This window comes from Triturus cristatus, chromosome 5_1 (genome assembly GCF_964204655.1).
Source record: "Triturus cristatus chromosome 5_1, aTriCri1.1, whole genome shotgun sequence".
Taxonomy (NCBI): Eukaryota; Metazoa; Chordata; class Amphibia; order Caudata; family Salamandridae; genus Triturus; species Triturus cristatus.
The window spans coordinates 942,167,619-942,186,089 of record NC_140587.1 but is presented as its reverse complement, the minus strand read 5'-3'; the positions used below and the strand labels follow the sequence as shown (position 1 = coordinate 942,186,089).

The window sequence follows — 18,471 nt, the reverse complement described above, 5'->3', positions numbered from 1 at the left end:
GTATTTGCTCACACATTTGTACGAATTTGCATTTGGAAGATCATGATGAACTGAATAATAGCCTTGCTTTGCTGAAGGTGGCAAATAAGCTTTAAAGTGTGAAAAATCTGTTAAATTAACCTTCACAACTGCAAAAAAGCAGCTCCCTATCTTTCAACAAAGCGTGTGATTTTAATAGCTTGTGACGTGGTTTTCTTAAAGCTGAAAATCTGGTAGCTCAGTGGTGCAGAGGCCTGGAGCTCAGGGTGCTGCAACACCCATTTGTATAATAATGCTAGGGTTCAGAAGGTCAGTGAGCAATAAAGATGCATTTTGGTTTAATCTTATCACACTTGCTGTGTGTTCAAAGACAGAAGTCAAATGTCAGGTTATGTCTTCAGACAAATTGCTGCTTAGTCTGTTAATAAGCAGACTGGTGTTTACTTTTCTTTCTCTAACCAAGAAGTGAGAGGATTTTGTAAAGTAAACTATGTGACAATCTTGCTGGGATATAGGGAGTGTGAGAGGAAAGGCTGTAGGATGTCATTATTTCCAACACATTACAAAATATATATAACTGTAAATAAATTGTACAAATATTTCAAGACAATCAGCAGCTCGGAAAGTGCAAATGAAGCATAGTTGTTTTTAAATTCCAAAGTGTGACGGAAACAAAGATTTTAGTAGGATTAAGACACTTAACTTGGTGATGCGTAAATGATAAATGTTCACTGAATAGATTTGTGCACTATATAGTTTTATCAGTAAAAAAACACTATGGGGACGATTTCGATGTTGGGTGGAAATGTTTAGGCTCAACACCGACTGGACCAACCGACTTCTGGTCGGCTGTCCCGACTGCCTCATTAGAATGCGACAGAACACTGTTCGGTCTCATTCCTGAATTTCCCTAAAGGAGCATGCATTAGGGCCGTAAACCGGCTGTAATACATGGTATAGGGAAATTAGAGGTGCTGTTCATCCCTGCACCCTGTGACATGCACCTCAATGTATAAGGTATAGGCACCCCATGGCAGGCACCTAAAGGTATATAGGACAGGCACTATAGGTGCCCCCTCGGCCCCCAACCGGAGGCCCCACACCCAAGGGGGCCCTGCTGTGTGTGCTCCCAAACACGCTTTCCGACATGGTTTCCATGTTGGGCAGGCAGGCATGGAAACCATGTTGGAAGATGTGCATTGTAATACCAAGGACAAAAAAGGCCCGCCCTTTGGAATTACGGGCCGGCTCCGACTGGCCAATGAGCTCCAAGAGACGTTGTAAACCAGCCGGTATGACTGGCCGGTTTACTTTCCAACCACCAGCATCATAATGTGGCAGTCGGAAAGTAAACTGTGCGGCCCATTACGATGCAGCCATGAAGGCTCCGACTGCCGGGCAGACAAACAAATGACAAATTTAGTGGCCAATTCAATGGAAATGTGTTGTCTGTAAAGGACCGTGTGCTACCACACCATTCTTTAGTAATATATTTCTGACAGTGTGCTCCAAAATGTATTACTGGTTACATACCACACTCTTACCACTCACCTGTTCAATGGGCATGGTTCATTTGCGACTCTTGTTTTTTGTGTGGCACTTGGATTTTTCACAATCTCTATGACTTCAGTGATGTAACATTGATGGCAGCACCCCCACTCTGAAAATTGTTCCAGCACCATCGTAGTGGTGCAGCTGCACAATCGGTGTTAAGCAATTAATAAAGGACTTTTCACAGTGCATAGAACAAGGTACTCCACTTGCAAAGAGTTTATTTATATGGGCATTCTTTAAGGCGATTGTTTGTGGGCAGATTCACTGGAATTATACGATTCTGCAGCCATAACGTTTTCTGCATAATTAAAAATGTGCCACACTTGCCACATAATCCATCATTTACTGCATAATTTGCTCATATTAAGAAAAAAATGTTTCTAGAACAAACAAATCAAAAGTTACAAAAATTGTTACTATACCTGGCAGGTCTTTTGTTGCCGAGACACAGGCCAGCTACCAGGTGCAGATTACTGTGTTTGGGGTCAAACCGCTATTAATGAGGTGAAACCTCAATCCATAAAGTGTTAACATGTAAAAAATGGCAAAATATTGAAATAAAATTGCTTCAATATGAACGGTGCTATGCTGCATAATTTGCCTTTTCACACATGTTTGTCAACCCTGCGCATAATTTCAGTGACCATGGTTGTGGGACACATTCTGCAGGTCTAACGCCCTGTTTTCATGAGAGTTGTAGTATTATATAATTTACCAAGTTTTGCTGCCATCTCGCAGTAAATGTAACGTTCACTTCACTTCACTGTAGTTAGTAAAATCACGTTTTAATTTGTATGTTACCCACTTAGGAAATCACAGAATCGATTGGTGTAATGTTTATGCAGTGCTTGATTCCAGTTAGAGTAAACTGAAGCACTTTTATTCATGATAAGCAAATCTGGCATGTCCTCTATGAGGAAGAGTAGGCTGCAGCACCTTATCTCCCACTGCCATTGTTCCAGTACTTTCCACCGGGCTCACAGGAATGCCCATTATTTCCTGTCAGAATTCAGAGTTCCGGAAATGCTGGTGCTACTAATCTTTTCAGCAAAGACCTTTACTGGATCAGAAAGCAAGTATAATAGATGTTTGTATAATTAAAAATCATAAAAATTGTGGGGAAGAAGATAAACTTGTAAAATGTGTCTCGATTTTTGAAACTGTTTGGAACCTTTACAATTATTTTCTTTTGATGGGTGGTGAAAGCTTTATTTTATACATATAAAAAAAATATGAACACAGCAATTATGCTGCTGTCATGTGCATGGTCTCTGCCTGGAAAAAACGGTTCGTGATCGAATGTGCAGCCTGCACTGGGATCCAGATAGCAGTTATCTGTGCGTATAAACAATCAGAGCAGGGGTTATTGTTTCCACTGCACACAGACCCAGGTTTGTGTTAACAACAGGCCATTTCCTCTAACACCGAGCCCAGGCTGACGGCCATTCCTGTGCTTGAGTGAAGCTGTACTATTCGCGCCAATAAAGTAAACAGAGCCAGTTTAACTGGGCTGCCCGCGAGACCAATGCCACCAAAACAAACAGTGACGTTTCTGAAAGCTGCCGGGTTAGAGTGTTCATCTACAGACCGCCTGCAGCATGGGAACCTGTTGACACGCTTTGCGAGAATGCGCATTTCTGTACTTTACCTGAGGGAGCTGTAACAGGAACAAAAGAACTGACTGGAATATTTGACCTGCACAAGGGTGGATGCTGTAAAAGAAACTGTGTAAATCCAGGAGTGAGCGGCAATCCAGGAAAGATACTCCAGGGAAGCCTTCCTCAGGTGAGTTTGCCAAAATTCAGAGTGTGGTGCAGGGTGAAAGTGAGAGGGCGTGGTCAGTTAAGTTTGCAATTGAAATTGTACACAGTATTTGTGACGTTTGTGAATCCGTAGACATTATCGGAAAGCGTTCAACCCTTACAAATGTCATACCGAGCAGTTTCAGGTGTACTACTAACATGGCTGCCAAAAACTTAAAAGACAAGGGGGTTACAAACCATTCTGGAAGGAGCTGTACACCGAAAGATCCGTTGCCTTTTCAAGCGGCAAACAAAGGCGGTATGTAACGACGCACGCACGTGATGATATGAATACAGTTCCTTTAAATTGGAACTGGGACTTTTGTGAGCTAACTCCCCCTTTTTACACAAAATACACACTCGCTGTGCTTATGTTTATGTATGTCAGTCTTTTGGATTTCATTCGTTAACGTATCTTGAGAGCAGGTGCCAAAGAAGTTATATGAATCGACGTCCAGGTGTAGTACAAGTGTAGGCATATCAGGTAAAACTGGGATTTCCATACAGAGATTGCATAAAAAATGATTAACGTCTGGGCTGATGTATTAGTGACATTGTACTGTAATACTCCTAAATTGGTAAAGTAGTCTACCCAAAAAATGTAGTAAAATGTTCATAGATCTTATCGCCATGAAACCTCTCGCCTAGGTTTAGAATGTTGGAGAAATGAACCGCTTGAAGAAACGCTTTCATTGTATATTCAGACTAAATCAATAAAGTTGATTTGAGCTAGCCTATTCGGAATAAATATTGGTGCCCTGGAACCCAAATATATACGTGTGTGCGCGTGCGCCCAGAGGCGTTTTTCTGGCGCAGTTTAGCGCCCAGTCCTGTTTTATGCGCCTGCAGTGCATAAAGTTGATTAATTTAACCCCATTTCCTCCGAGTCAGTGCTTCATTTTCAGACAGCAAACCACTGCTCAGAATCAGAACGAGGCAAAAAGAATCAGAAAGAGGCAAACCTTGCTCACTCTTTCCGAGCTGTACTATCTGAGAAATATTTGGTGACATGTATCGCACTTCTTTATGCACTGCATGCGCACAAAGCAGGCGATCGGTTCACCACTGCTCTGACACAGAACCTCAAGATCGTGCCCCTAGACTGTTATCAGCTTCGTCTTCAAAACGTTTAGGCGTTATCCAACTGATATTCATTGATCTAATGTGCATTTTTATTGATGGTATGCATCACTTCATTTTACACTTTCTTAGTGATTATGCATGTAAACGTTTTTAGGCTCTGCTTTTCTTGAGGTTGAAAGACACATACACTGCAGTGCTCAAGTACACATTTTGGAAGCAGAAATTTAGATTAATCAATGGGATTGTTATGAAGCAGATGTTATGTAGATTATTAATCTGTGGAATTGTAATGTTTCTTGTAGGTCCCATAGCTGGTTGTCAGAAATATTAATGATTTTTTAAAACTAATTTTTATTGATAGAAAAGCAGACAAAATGCAGTATTAATCCGGAGTGTACATACAGGCAGTACTAGTGGGGCGAATCTGAATCAGTAAACCATTGGAGCAGAGTCACATGCCCCTCGCCTGTCTAGACGTCTGGGTGCCCGCGTCATAGTGTCGTTATCAAAAATAAATATTAAGCTAAATGTGGAGGAAGAAAACTCTACCCCCGAAACAACTGAAAACTGTCCGGGAGTGCCAGTGTTGGATTGTGATCAACAATCGGACCGGGCACACCCAAAAAAAGTGACCCACATTTGGTATTGCCTTTCCGCAAAACACTGCTTCAACAAAGTTTTATGAAAAAAAGGGGGTGGGCTGCATGTTTTATTAACTTCACTTGGATTAAAAAAAAATTGTTCACACTGCTGAACCACAAATGAATGCAAGTGAGACCACTTCTGCTCAGGCGCCCTGCCCCCGCTCAATCAGCATACATTAATGGGCGGGCCCAGCAAGAGAAAGAGAGTGACACCTCTTCCCATCTGCCTCTAGAAAGGCCACTCAGGCACCCACTGGGCCACTGGCACCATCCTAACAGCACAGACAGCCCCCAGGCTGCCCAAAAGAGCAGCCCACAGCTAGAACTCAGCTACCGTCCCTTCAGCCATTTCCCGAGTGCCCGCGTTACCCATCCGACCCTGGGTAGTGCTGTTGGAGGTATTACAGCCAAGGAAAGGGAAGGTAGGGAAGTGAGCCTGAGCAGAAGGGAAGGCGGGGACCAGCCTGTGGCCAAGCGGAGGGAGGGGCGAGGAGTCTTAGATGCCTGGTGGTCTATAAAGGGGAAGAAGGGTGCAGGCACTGGTGGTTATGCTGAAGTCGTCTCCTGTATGCCTAAGGGGACTGAGAGATGTCTCCAGCATGGGGTATTAAGTCACAGAGGATCAAGTCCCAGTGGTCTGTTGTAGGAAATTTTCATAGGCATCCGTACTAATCTCTGTGGAGAGCTGTGCTCTCTGTCCAGGCGCGCAACACCCATAGGACTCAAAGAGCTTCAGCCCCAAACCTCCCCCGTCTTGTGTGTCAGCCCGTGCTGAGACAGCTTCCCGGGCACACACAGACGGGTTTGGAACTGCTGTAGGCTGGCTGGTCTGGCGTCCGTTTTATGGAGCCTCTGCATCTCCACTCTGCCTATTATTGGAAGAATTAGCCACACTCCCCGAAATTTTTAGTAACGCCCCCGAAATTTGGCTCTAGTAGCACATCTGTCACTGTCTATGCCCGTTTGGTCACTTTCCCTCCCCCCCCTCAACCCTACATTGACGTGCCAGACTTCCACTGCATCGCTATTGCTCTCTTAGCCAATAGAAGTGCCAGGTCCGTGAAGCGAGTCGTGGCCTTCCCCGTCTTGGTTTGAGGGTATAAACCTACCTAGCAAGCACTGTTCAGCGACGGCCAATCGTTCCTTACCCGTGACTCTCGCTATGGTCCGAGTCCAGTGTCCCAGAAGTTTTGTAAGGGCCTGCAGGACCAAAGCATGTACTCACCCGCCAGTTCCGTTTTGCTTCTGGGACACTGGTACAGGACCTTTGGCAGTGGAGTAACAATGACACACACGGTGCAAAGGTCCCACTCCTGCACTGTGCACAGACAGCGTCTGAGAGCTCCAGGTTAGCTACGGAGCATGGGAAATACCTCCATGTACTGCGCAGGGGCCCCTCAAATTTCGTTACGCCAATGACCGTGGGATAGACGAGTAAGAAATATTAATTATGGTTAACAAAACAAAAACATGCCTGTTGACACTAGCTTGAAAACATTTTCTTCAGTCCTGTATGAAGTTGTGCTCGAGTTCCTATGAACCCATGAAATATACAGACAGGAGTGCAGGCAAGCACATCTGCAAATACTTTTACACAAGTTATGCCTTTTGTGAACAGGTCCATTTGCTTTCTAAAATATCCAAATTTTAGGTACCATATTTCAGCTTATTTAGATTTTTTGTCAATATTTACAATTCACAGAATACTCACTATTTAAATAATATTGTTCTATCCACGTGCGTACTTTTCAACGTCAAATTTAGTTAGCTTTCAAACAAGTCTTGATGTGGACTACAAGAATGTGATCACTGATTGTGTTTTAAGATACACCAATTTCATTTTTTTTAAATTTAAAACAGATTATAGTAAATATTCAGAGTCAATTTTTAAAAGTACTATCTTGTATATCACCAATCATTGTTGCTTCTATGTGCTGCCTTATTCAGATGGTGTTTTTTTTTGGTTTGACGTATTTGCCACTTTCACCATTCATAACAAACATACTGTATGCTAGATTATCTTTACGTGGCTTTGTTTTTGCGTCCTTCACTCTATGGCTTTTTTAAAATCTTGGGACAATCAGCTGTTGGTTTGTCACAACGTAATTCTCCTCTTGGATCAGCCTATTGGAGTATTGATGTCATTTTTTCCCATTGGCTGGTTAGGTCTCCCTTTCATCTACATTTGAATGCATAAATGACAAATCTACGGTCTGCGAGTGCTCCAACAACAACTGGGATCAAGTGCAGACAACAGCATCTAAAAATGAATGCTATATACAAGAAAGCAACTCTTTTTTCAGAAGCATCCATTTTTAGGTCGAGCCTGGGCAGCGCATGCGCTGCTCTGCGAGGCATGCTGTATTCAGGTATGGACTTGAAACTCCGCCCATTTTCTGCCCATCTTTTCAATTGGCTACTGTTACTGTCGTTTCTAAATGGTTGCTTTTGATTCATGAATAGGCTTAGCAGTCCCTCCTTAGTACCACCTTGTCTGCATTTGTAGCCTCCCATGAGGGCTGGACTTTTACTTGTGTTCTTACACAGTTTGTTTTATCTACAGTCTATGAGCACTATTTTATTTAATGAGCTTCCCCTATTGCAGGCACGAAGTGCTTTCCTGGAAGGGTGTTCGCTTTGCATCTGGGCACCGCGCTACGGTTTCAACACGGCACCCACATTTATATTTATATTACCAATAAGTCCAACTTGACAAACAAATGTTTTCTTTTGTAAAATCACCCCAAACCGCGCTTTCACTTTAATGGCTGCCGCACACCTTTCTTTAGACGAGCCGCATCTAAAGAAAGGGGCGTGGCTGCCATTAGATTGAAAGCGCGGCATGGGGTGCTTTAACAAAAAAATGACATTTGTTTATCAACTTGACAAACAAATGTATTTTGTTTGTAAAAGCGCCCCAGACCCCGCTTTCACTTTAATGGAGGCCGCGCACCTTTCTTTAGATGAACCTTGTCTCAAGAAAGGGGCGATGCTGCCATTAAAGTGAACAAGCGGCATGGGGCGTTTCTGCAATAGGTCTCGTATTTTCGAGAGTTTAAGCTATTGGCATTGTAAAAGACAATGCCTTTTATTTATGTGTTGTTTTTTAAAACATGAATGAAAGGCATTGTCATTTACAATACCAATAACTTAAACTCTCACAAATGCGAGACCTATTGCATTGCAAACGCTTGTCATACGATGCTATTGGTGTGCTCATTACCCAGTGCACAAGTAAGATTTGCCAATGTCAATAGTTTGCATTGGAAACGTCAAACATATTAGTTTTGCCAGTGCTTGTGTATGTAGTGTGCAAAGCTAAAGTTGTCTAGCTTATTAAATGTAATGCTGCAAAATGGACCCAAGAGCCTATAAAATGGCTAACATAATTAAATATGTTTTAGATTGTTTTATTATCCTGAGTAGGGCCTTTCTTGCACAGTGGCACGTTAGCATGTTAGTGTTATCTGTATGTTCCAAGGCTAAGAGTAATCAGGAAATTATTGTGGTTTAGTTTACACAGAGGTCTCAAAGCCGCCTTACTTTTTGAGTGTTATAAAGTAGTTGGCCAGTGTTTTCTGATTTTGTTTTCTGATAGCGTGAACGACTGTGGTATAGTATTCTTTGAAGAGTGTAGAGTAGTATGGAGCCTATTCTATTTTATACTAGGAGCTCTTGTGAGTTGTTACTGAACGAGAAATGTATTACTTGCCTACTGGCATTAGCTAAGGTTTTTGAAGATGTTATGGATCTTTCATAGGCACTTTTTCAGTCATTCTTTTTATTCACTCATTCGTTTTTAAGGACTGGCTGTTTATGGAGGTCTGGAGAATATAACAGTGCTCTATTTTGCCACAATCTATAAGATGGGCATGGTGGTTTACTGTTGTTTTTCTAGGAATGTTTTCAGTTTACTAAGTCTCATACAATATAGTTTTTGGCATTATCATTTGTCTACTTTTTGGTTCACACTTAAATCGTAAATTTCCATGCTAGCATGTTTCCTGTCTTGGTTAATGCTATGTGGTTGTTTGCAGGTGTTACAGAGCTTTAGTTGATATGATTCAGCGCCGGGACACCACTGTTGGTGGTAGCTGTGCGCTTTATAAATGGAATGAATCAGCTTGAAAATATATATTACCTGCTTTTGGGACAGTCATGTTCTGTGCATGGTGTACAGTTGTGTTCCCTACTCTAAGTGCCAAATTGTAAGTATCTGGTATCCCAGTTTTGATATTTTTGGCCCCAGCCTCACACTTATTGAGCTTGTGCATGCAGGCCTAGGCCTGCCGCTTGGTAAGAGTCCAATCATTGAACTTTCCTGAATGTCAAGGGGCGCCCCAAGCACAAGGCCACTGTTACAGCTTCAAGCATGTAGCTTGGTGGTGGCAGCATAGTGTGTGTTGTAGTGATCCTAGTGTGACCACACCTTTTTATCTGTGTGACCGGAACAGTAGCCTACTGGCTTACTCATGTAAAGTTCTGCTTCTACAGGTGACCCTGGATCCCTGCACTGATATCCCAAGTGCAAGTGTGCATTTATGTATCTGTGTGGTATGAATGTTAAGCATACTCTGTACGTCTGAGTGAACAAGAATGAAGGAGGACAGTTGGTTCCATTTTGTAAGCCTCTGGCCTGGTCATGCGCACTTGTTTGTTTTTTAAGCACTATCTGATGGTAGTTGCAGCTACAGTTCACTTTCCGTACTGGTTGATTTGCAGGTGGCCACGTAAGTGTGCAGTGCACAGATAGATGTCAGAGTCTGAGTTAGGCCAGGATGATGTCCTCCCAATTTTTCAAGGTGGTTTCAGGTCGAGGTAGACAATTAATATGGGTCAGACCAGTCTTACTCTTGATCCAGACTTTGAAGGAGTTAGAAGCTGCTGACAACTTGGTGGATACCAATTGTGGAGTTGCTGGTGATCCTGATGAAGGGTTTAATGTCATTAGCACATATAAGGAAGACAGTGGCTTATGTTAAAGTATATTGCTAAGGAGATGTGCATAAACCTGAATTACTAATGGAGTTAAAACTGAATGGCGTGTGGCCCTTCCAGGGTCTGAAATGGCAGTAATTGAGTTATTTGGGTAAAAAGGAAGAATTGCCATACTTGAAAGACTAAGGCCATGCCTGGGGGCATGTGATGTCTCAGTAAGGCTAAAATCTTGTAGGCAGAACATAGGAGTCAGCCATGCCACGCTCAGCAGTTTAGTTCAGCAAAACCAAGGGAGGAAGTTTCCCCTTATCAATGAGTGGAATCAGTTCCTTTGTTTTAAGTAGAGCAGGTTTCATTTCACTATTGCTTCTCGAATCCATGAGCCGTTTATAGGACCTCATTAATCTGCATGTGGGCTTGAAGTTTAAATGTTGCAGTTTGCCTAGCGTCTAGTAAGGAAGTGTGGTTAAGCACATAGCAACATTGTGGCACAAAGGCAGCAGTAGGCATCTTTGGTGTTGTGTTGTCATGCACATCTTTGTTACACATATTATATTTTTCCGCTCTATCTATCTACCGTCATGTCACATCACCATTTTTTCCCTTTATAGGTAAAAGAAATTGTATGATTAAAAATGAAAGATATTGCAGTTTGTTTAAAAAAATATCTGGAGCGAGAAACCACCTATTGACACCTGGCCAAATTCACTATGTCTTAATTGGGCACCTTGCCCCCAAATCATATACTCTTTCCTACAGCCCTGTTATTGACGATGTATCTGGTATATACCTGAGACGGCAGTGAGCAAATTACTGGTCTATTTAAAGGACAGTAGGAATGCACGGTACTCCCTTGCTAGCTCATATCTAAATTATGTGCAGAAGTCTTAGTGTAAGTGAGTATGGGAAGACCTAAAAACTATGCATAATGACATTTCTCGATTTGTGAAGTTTTGTTGTTGTTCCCTTTAAGATGCCAAAAACACCAAGAAACACCCATCCCACAGATATAGGTGCAAGCCGCCTCAAGCATAAGAGAGATCTGGGAATTGAAAAGGACCTGCCTGTAAAAACACTCACTGTGAGGAAAAAACATCTGCCCACAGATGAGGATAATGCTTCTGCTAGTAGGATAAAGGATAAGGCAATTGAAAATTGCAAGCCTAAATGCCAAGCTCTATTGTTGTGATGGAAAGTCCTCTTCGTGTATTCAGTGCTTTTTAGTTACAGGCCCTTGTCTTTGAAACTGATGTTTAATACATGGGGCATGAGACATATTTCCAGGCACTTATTTTAGATAGTCTTTCTGGTAAGCCCTGTGTCCAACTGCCTTCAATGGAGTTTGCTTGGAATGTGCAGATATTCAGAGTGAAATGCGGATCATTTGCTGTTTGAATTGCAGTTAGTGATCTATTTCACCTTTATGATGATGTATAACTTAATAATGGTAATTAGGATCTGAGGTCTATATTGTGGCCCAGATTTACTAACGCTTTGCGATGGGTTTGCATCCCTTTTGCAACCACCCATGGGTTTTGATGCAAATCCCTATCTACTAACATTCATAGACAGGGATTTTTACTAACTAACACCTTATCCTCCTTGAGGCAGGTGGAACGAGGAGAAATGTTTTCAAACTTTGCACGTGCGCTGTGCTGTGCCACACACAGCCAAAGTAGGAAAAGCATTAAAGGATAGTTTGTTTACTGGAAGGGTCCCCATCCAGTAGAAAGCCTGGGGCAGATCTACAAGGAAGTGCCGCAGCGTGGCACCGCAAGCCCTTTGGCTGCGCCACGCTGCAGCACTTCCAAAGCACAGGGATGGGACATATTTACAAGAATATGTCGCATCTCTGTGCTCCCCCTGCGCTGGCGCACAAACTGCAGCCATGCGCTGGCACCTTTGCACAATGTTGCAAGGATGCCTGCGTCGTTGAGAGATTGTTTTTGTGCAGGAAGGGACACCTTCCTGCACAAAAACTATCACTACAGGCATTTTCCTTTCAATGTGTGCTGCAGAATGCAGCACGCATTGAAAGAGGAAAACACAAGGAGAACTGAAAACCTTTCTCCCTGTTGCGCCTCGCTACGCCACCTCTAGGGTGGCAGGCATTCAGACGCATCTCCAGATTTACGATTTCTCTTAAATCTGGAGATGTGTCTTGTTCTATGGGTGTTACGTGTGAACACCCACAGCAACACCCATGGAACGCCCCTTAAACGCAAAGTGCTGCATGTGAAGGGGCCGTATTTACAAGGAGAGGAAACGTCACGCATGGTGACTTTTCCTCTCCTTGTAAATATGGAGCAGCCCCCTGCGCCACCAGTACGTCACGAAAAGTGAGGTACTGGTGGCGCAGGGGGCTTGTAAATCTGCCCCCCTGTGTTTTAGAGAATAAACACACCCTTGCACTATGGTGCAGGGATCTGTGATTCGGCACACGGCAGCAAAGGGTGCTCCATCCTAAGGGGAGAGGAAAAATGTGGCATATCCGCTGCATAGGAGGGCCTTTAGCCGTCACTCTGCTCATTTTCAAGCACACACTCGTGCTTGTGGCGGCATCCACCTTGCGGGAGCGAGCAGGGGCGTGCCACAAGCACGGGTGCAGTGCTTGAAAATGAGCAGACTGCTCTCCCAAGCGCGCCCGCCTCTCTCCTTGCCCATACGTCCCGGCCACACACTCGCTTCGCCCTCTCCGTCTCCTTTTTGCTCACGCTTCTTGTTTAAATCGTTAGCCACAAAGTGACCTTCAAAAGTGTTTTTGTTGCAATGTAAACTATGCCAGATAACTCACTTGACAGGTTCGCTCACCAGGTTATGCAAACATGCATGTCTAATGTGTGCCTAACCTAATAAACCTTTTCCCATTAGTAACTCTGATCTAGCATTCCTAAATCACAGGTATTTTGCTTGTAGTATATTTTTATCAGATTTCATCCAATCAAAATGCTGTTTTTTGTTTGTTTGTTTTTTCAACTGATGCTATTAATATCTCTATATGGCCTATTTACACAGAGATTTGAAGGCCTGTGTCAGGATTGGTATTGGGGGCGAGGTCTCTGAGCTAGTTAGAGTTAATAGAGGGGTTAGACAGGGCTGTGTCCTTGCTCCCCTCTTATTTATAATATATATCAACGGCCGTCACAAACACTTGGTTTCTTTAACTACCGATGTCCCGACCATAAAAGGTAATCATCTCCCCGCTCTGCTTTACGCAGATGATGCGGTCCTTCTGGGGCGCACCCCAAACGCTTTACGTATCTTAGTGAATGGCTTTGTTGCACATATGGATTCCCTAGGCTTGAAGACTAATTTTAAAAAGTCTTTTGTAATGTCTTGTGGCCCGAAGAGGCGTCATATTGGCAGTATAGTTGTGGGGGCTGAAAGATTGGGCTCTACTAGCAGTTTCCCGTATTTGGGTGTGGTCTTTGCTGCGAACAACTCCTGGAGTGGGCATATAGCCCACGCCAGGAGTAAGTTCTCAAAGTCCATTAATTCCATTTTGAGCCTCCCCCGTCCAAAATTAACCGGGGCATTGCCTGCTATCCTAAAAATATACAAAACTCAATGTGTCCCGGTTGCTACTTATGGTGCTGAGGTTTGGGGAACTGCTAGTTGTTCCGATTTAACTACCGAGGAACATAGATTTTGTGGGAAACTTCTCTGTGTTCCCATCACTTCCCCACATTTTATATGTCATAGGGAATTGGGGTTGCATTTTATAGGGGATTTTATTCGTGCACGTCCAGCCCTTTTTTGGCTGGCGATTTGGAAAAACCCTGCCACCATTTTGACTAGGGATATCATCGAGGATTGTCTACGCTGCGACAGGGGCCAGGCCATCCCCTGGTTATCAGGGGTGTCTAGCGTATTCCGCAGCGTGAACCTTGAAAATACCTTCCTAACACCAACTACCACTGTGCTCCCCACTAAATGTGAACTTAAAAAAGCACTCTATATGTTATTTGACGCTGAGAGGGTAGTAAGGGAGTCTTTGAAACCAAGTGTCCGTGGATACCTAGCCCGTAATCTTACAATTTATCCGACACCCCGTTATTTAACGCTCCTGTTGAGCCATTGGGAGTGTGGCCTTATATTTCGCCTTAGGGCAGGCACTATTAAATATGCACTTAGCTTTCCTTTATGGAATTTTAATGACCAATGTGTTGAGCCATGCCCTTGTGACTCTCAGAGTAGGCAAACAATTTTACATTTCTTATTTTTTTGTAAATTTTACATGAAGTATATTAAATGGTTTTTATCCCCGTATTTTAAAAAACTAAAACCCCTTAGCCTGGAACTTGCATTTTCAATGATTTTGTCCCTGGATGACGATGAACTTGTCTTTCGCGTGAGCTCTTTTCTAAAAACTGTGGTTCGTGCCCGGTTAACAATGTCCTAAAGTAATATGGTTTACTCCTCATGTGCAAAACAGGATTTTCGTTTAATTGTATGATTTTATAAATGTTTTGTCTTTCTTCTGTACTTTTATGGATTGTAATGATCCGAATAAAGTTTTCATTGATTTGATTTGATTGATATCTCTATCTGAGTTCTGATTTGTTGTGTTTCCTTAATGGGAGAATATGACTTAAACCACCAAACGAACCTCACCATTGTAGAGAAATGCACACATTGAAGTATGCTCTGAGGAAATGCTAAGTGTAAACTTCTGTTTCGTCTTGCTTGAGTGATTCAGTTCCAAGTGAATGGTATGGATGTTTGGGTGAGTGAGGGATGAATGTTATCGTCACCGGAACCTCTTGCAGTGCTCCCCCCAATCATGACGTTCATGGTGCAAACCACTCTAACGCCCCAAGATTACACATTGATGCAGAGCCACAAATGGGACTCCGCTCGAGGACATCAACGTTTGGCCCTGCGACACGATCTGCAATGTAGATCCAATTATTATGCACACTATAATGAGCGTCCGGTCCTTCCCAGGAAACAAATCCTATGGTTCGCCACCGCAGGGCAACGCTCGATCATGTCTATGCTACTTTTCCCATCACGAGGTGGACGGGCATTTGCCTTAAAAAGCGTCAGGCTACCGGCGGCCGGTGGAGCCCGCTGATTTAGGGTAAGGCTGGTTGAAATGTGTCTAGGATATACATGCAGATTGCGCTTGGTTGGAAGGAGGTTGCCTTGTAGTTTGGTCTATGTGGGATGCATTTAAAGGGGCAGTGAAATGGAAGAGGACCGAGGCATAGAACGATTCAGCGTTATATTCTTGTCCCTTGAATTGTTTTGGGATGTGAGTGTGGCCTGTGCGGGAAGCAAAGGGCCGATTTTGGAATTGGGGGAACCGGGTTCAATCCTCGGCGTCGGCTCAGCATCCTGTGATTCTGGGCAAATCACTTAATCTCCCCGTGCCTCCCAAATAATGAATGTGTTCTTGTAACTGGTACACATGTAAAACCCTCCAATACCTTAAAGCCCTCCAATACCTTCAGGTCGAGTTCTCTCTATATGAATCTGCAAAAAGAAAAAGAAAAAGAAGCAAAGTTGTTTATCGAGTTTATGGAAGGACGGATTTATTCTTGCCCTCCTACACCAGAGTAGACCAAAGTTTGTGTGACTCACAAGTCTAACAAGCATTGGCATAGCCAATAGGTCTCGCTTTTGGGACCTTATAAGTGTTTAGCCATGCAACAGTTGATGTTGTTGCACCAAGGATATTGTGCTGCATAACTAAATACTTATAAGGTCCCAAAAGCGAGACCTATTGGCTATGCCAATGCTTGTTTTTCTGGTGTCCAAGTTCAGCAGTAATAAGGGAATTGCAGCTGGACTTCAAGGTCCAGAATACATTAGGGTGTTAAGCAAAAGCACTGCCTCCTTGATGACACAATATCCATTCATTAACTAAGAGAACTAGAATGAAATGCAGACTATGGAGTGGGTGAACTGTGCTCAACTGTGCTCAACTACCTGGGGGCAGTGTAAGATTTCTGAGTTAGCAGAGGGTACTGTGTAAGAACAGCTTGCAAATGAGTGTACCGCACAAGGTCACAACAGAGCAGACCATTCAATGCTCACAAGCAGATAAACCAAAGTATGTGAGAGACACAAAAAGCATACAGCGTGCAATGCTCTCAGAAATGAGAATCGCCCTCTTTGCTGTGTAGAGTTTCTGTTTCTTACACAGAAGCCGAAGGCATGTGCGGCACAAGAATTGCAAAGTTCACCTACAGGACTGAGCTCTTTGGGAGAAAATAACCTCTTTGTGGACTGTAACTGCGAGTAAGACCGCAGAGATGCACTAAGTAATGGTCGTTAATAGCGAATTGCCGAAATGAAGCACCTCTGGTCTATATAGGCGAGTAACCCAATGTAATAACCTCTCGATAAAAGCATGCACCACCCCTCACCTGTCCGGTGCGCTACCCCTGCTCAAATCATGCATCTTTGTTTTCCTACTGACGCTCAATCCATACAACAAGCCTGAAGTCTCTTGTTTGCAACGGACTGTCATAAAAGAGAGCCCTACAGGTCGCAAACAATCCTAACAAAGGAGAGGTATGGTTCGCTGAATAGAACTAGAAGAAGACTGCACCATTTGCTTTCATGTGTTTGTCGACAGAGTCCTTGCTTCAAAGAACTGTATAAAAGGGTCACATCGTATGTATGTGTGCACTTATTTACGCGTATGCATAATTGCATTTTTTTTTAAAGTGAAAGTAACAAGCGCAGAAGATCACCCACCTTAACTGTGCTGCAAGGTTGGGCTGCTGAATATCCGGTGACCGTAGCTCCTTAAAGCAATAAGCAGTGAGGGGAACTCCTCATCCTTTGAAGTCAGAGAAAATAAAAAATGCCCAATAAAATAAAAGCAGCGTGGGCTTCTAAAGAAATTAAACAAAAGTAATTAAACAAAGTTTGTTTAAATACGATACCTTCTGGTTGAAAAATGCCAAAAGTTGTCAGCTGAGTGCAAAAACAAAACATTCAAAAGCCCGAGCCAATCGAAAAGCCCAGTAAAATAAAAGCCATGTGGGCTTCTAAAGTAGGGCGCTGTGCACGAGAACATGAAAGCGGCCGTGAAAGTGAAAGCGATCGCGATCAAGCGCGGCGCGCGCCCGCGCACATGCACTGTAGCATTTTTTTAAGCCCTCACAAAAAGTCTCGCCAGACCAGCGCATGCGCTGGGTCAGGCGAGACCTAAAAGCCGGATACGTTGTGGTGGTTAAACCACACAAGGATATTTAGGAAGTGGGGCTTTTTGTTTTCTCCGAGGTGCTGCCTTTGCCTTCTACATTTTTTTTTATTATTCATTTACTTCGAGGATTGTTTGATAAGGAAGGCCCTTACTTTCCATTCCAGACTTTGTGCGGCTTCCAGTGATAGGCCGGCCTGCCTGCCTGCTGGAGTGTAGTGTCGCGATACTAGGCCCTGACGTGACACGCGATGGTGTGCGCGTCAGGGCACGTTGGCTGTACGCAATTGAATAAATATGACGTCACGCAGACGCGGCGGCAGTTAAGCCCCGGGCTGCGGAGACGGCCGGAAAACTAACACAAGTGTCCCTGGTTATTGTGTGCCACGCGCGCTGCAGGCCCCACGCGCCTCACCGTGTAAGTCCCCCAGCGACACCACAATTTGGCGACGAGGGTGCGATCGTGCCCCTGCTCAGCCTCGGCGCGTCCGGTTGGAGTGGCGGCCGCCAACGACCCTCGGTGCGGTGCTCGTGCCCCGCCGGAGCGCGCTGGAGGCCCCCATGCTGTGAGCCCGCCCAGGAAGCGCTACGGTGTGCCTGACTGCTCGCGCTGGGGCCGGCTCTGCGATCGGCGCCCAGCGCGCTTCAAAGACATCACGTGCCCTGCCCTCCTGACCCGGAGAGCGCGCAGCGTCCTCTGTGCCCTGCCTCTCCACGACGAAACCAGCCAGTGAAGGCACACGGTGTCATCTGGATCTCCGGAGGCCCAAGAAGGTAGGGTCAAGTACCCCTGAACACCCATAAACCCTCCAAATCAGACGGCAAAGGGAGGGGCTGGCCCACACACGTATCCCTGGGGAATCTGAACTGAAAAACCAAGGGAGAAGAGGTCTCGCCTAGCGCCAGCCACACGCGGGTCAGAAGGTCTCGCCCAGGGGAACCTGAACTGCCCAAGGGAAACAAGGTCTCGCATCGTGCCAGATACACACGCGCCAGAAGGTCTCGCCCAGCGTGCCGGTGCCTGAGAGAAGGAGGTTTAAGCCTGCGCAAGCCACGCACGCGCAACATGGCGACAATCCCGCCAATAGAGCCGTTCTCCGTCGAGGGGTCCCCATCAACGGTAGCAGCCCGGTGGAGAGACTGGGAGGACAGAGTGCGCATCTTCTTCGAGGCCACGAAGGTCCACAGAGATCAAAAGCGCGCAATGATAATTCACCTAGGCGGGAAAGAAATTCACAACATAGTGAAGACTCTCGCAGAGGCCACCCCCAAGACGCACACGACGCTCATAGCCGCTCTCAACGAATACTTT

At 44.4% G+C, this 18,471-nt stretch overlaps 1 protein-coding gene across 1 annotated transcript in view; it reads left to right on the top strand.

The window, feature by feature from the left end:
• The first annotated feature begins 3,115 nt into the window (after positions 1 to 3,115).
• The window catches only part of ARHGAP28 (Rho GTPase activating protein 28), a 1,146,988-nt gene continuing 1,131,632 nt past the window's right edge, over positions 3,116 to 18,471 (top strand). The window contains exon 1 of the mRNA XM_085606002.1: positions 3,116 to 3,318. The gene's annotated coding sequence lies outside the window, so the exon portion shown is untranslated. The remainder of the gene's footprint in view (positions 3,319 to 18,471) is intronic.